This window comes from Malurus melanocephalus, unplaced genomic scaffold (genome assembly GCF_030028575.1).
Source record: "Malurus melanocephalus ecotype Western Australia unplaced genomic scaffold, MMel_1.1 scaffold_2646, whole genome shotgun sequence".
Taxonomy (NCBI): Eukaryota; Metazoa; Chordata; class Aves; order Passeriformes; family Maluridae; genus Malurus; species Malurus melanocephalus.
The window spans coordinates 7,574-9,341 of record NW_026625878.1 but is presented as its reverse complement, the minus strand read 5'-3'; the positions used below and the strand labels follow the sequence as shown (position 1 = coordinate 9,341).

Here is a 1,768-nt window from a genome sequence, read left to right as displayed (position 1 = left end):
AGGGACGATCCCCAATTCCCAAATTCCCATTTTCCCCCAAATTTTGCCGGGAAACTTCATCCCAAACCTCCAGGAGAAATTAACGGGAATTTGGGATTTAAACCCAAAAAAAAAGCGAATTTTCCCTGTCCTTGGTGCTGGAAACTGATCCCAATCCCGCAGCAAACGGGGAAGGATGGGATGAGGAGAAAATCCCAATTCCGAGGGGTTTTGGGGTCAGGGTTTCACCCGAGGTCGGGATTCCCTCTGGGGGGGTTCCCTGCATCCCAAAATTCCCCAAATTTCCCATTTTTTCCCCCATTTTCAGAGGCCACGCCCGAGCCCATGACGGTGTACGCCCAGGTGGGGCCTTCCCTGCAGGTGAGTCCTGGGAATTGTGGGATTTTTTTGGGGAATTCTGGAATAATTCGGGAATTCTTGAATAATTCGGGAATTCTGGAATTGTTTGATTATGGGGGAATCATGGGATTGTTAGAGAATTCTGGAATTATTATGGAATCCTGGAATTGTGAGGGAATTATGGAATTTTTGGGGTCAGGAGGGACTTTCAAACCATCCCATTCCCGCAATCCCAGAATGCCCTGGGGCACTCCTGGGAATGGGGCAGTGCTTGCCTTTACAAAGGGATCTCTGGATTTGGGATTTCTGGATTTGGGGTCTCTGATTTGGGGTCTCTGGATTTGGGGTCTCTGGATTTGGGGTCTCTGATTTGGGATCTCTTTCCCGACCCCGTTAAAAACCCTTTTCCCCAGTGCACCCCAAATGGGGTGAAAGGTGGATCCAAGGAAGATCCGGACACGGAATCTTCCAGAACCGTTTACTCCCTGGTCAAACGTCCAGAGCAGGTGAGGGTCACCCCAGGGTGGGGGATGGGGACAGGGATGGAGGGGTTTGGAGCCTCAACCCCAAATCCATGGATCCCCCCAACCCCAAATCCATGGATTTCCTGAAACTCCAAATCCATAGAACTCCTCAGTCCCAAATCCATGGAACTGCTCAAACCCCAAATCCATGAATCCACTCAACCCCAACCCCAAATCCCAAATCCATAGAACTCCTCAGTCCCAAATCCATGGATCTCCTCAACCCAATCCCAAACGCCAAATCCATGGAACTCCTGAACCCCAAATCCATGGGTCTCCTCAACCCAACCCCAAACCCCAAATCCGTGGATCCCCTCAAACCTCAAATCCATGAATCCACTCAACCCCAACCCCAAACCCCAAATCCACAGATCTCCTCAGTCCCAAATCCATGGATCTCCTCAACCCAACCCCAAACCCCAAATCCATGGGATTCCTCAAATCCATGAATCTCCTCAAACCCAACCCCAATCCAACCCAAACCCAACCCCAAATCCACAGATCCCTCTCCTGCGATCCCAAAGCCGATCCGGTGTCCCTTTGTCACTGCAGGTGCATGATGGGAACACGGAAAATGTCACACCGAGCGGCCTGGACGTGGTTTAGGATCTGGAGCTGGTTTAGGATCTGGAGCTGGTTTATAGGGTCTGGAACTGGTTTATAGGATCAGAACTGTTTTATGGGGTCTCCTCTCCTCAGTCAGACCAACAGACTCCACAATGCGACCCCGGAACTGCTCGGGAACGGCTCCGACACCCCAATCCCGCTCCGGACACGGATCTCTCCCTCCCGGGATCGCCCCTCCCCTCTCATCGTTGCTGCCTCAGTTTCCCCCCTCAGCCTCAGTTTGGGATTTCGGAGCCTTTTGGGGTCTCTCTCCTGGATTTTGGCAGTTCTGTGGGATT

The 1,768-nt window shown here is 51.8% G+C and overlaps 1 long non-coding RNA gene across 1 annotated transcript; it reads left to right on the top strand.

Moving 5' to 3' along the window:
* The first annotated feature begins 285 nt into the window (after window positions 1-285).
* LOC130587896 (uncharacterized) lies at window positions 286-1,762 on the top strand. Its single transcript, XR_008966868.1, has 3 exons — window positions 286-360; window positions 753-845; window positions 1,416-1,762. It is a non-coding gene; the product is annotated as an uncharacterized LOC130587896 (long non-coding RNA).
* The last annotated feature ends 6 nt before the right edge of the window (window positions 1,763-1,768 follow it).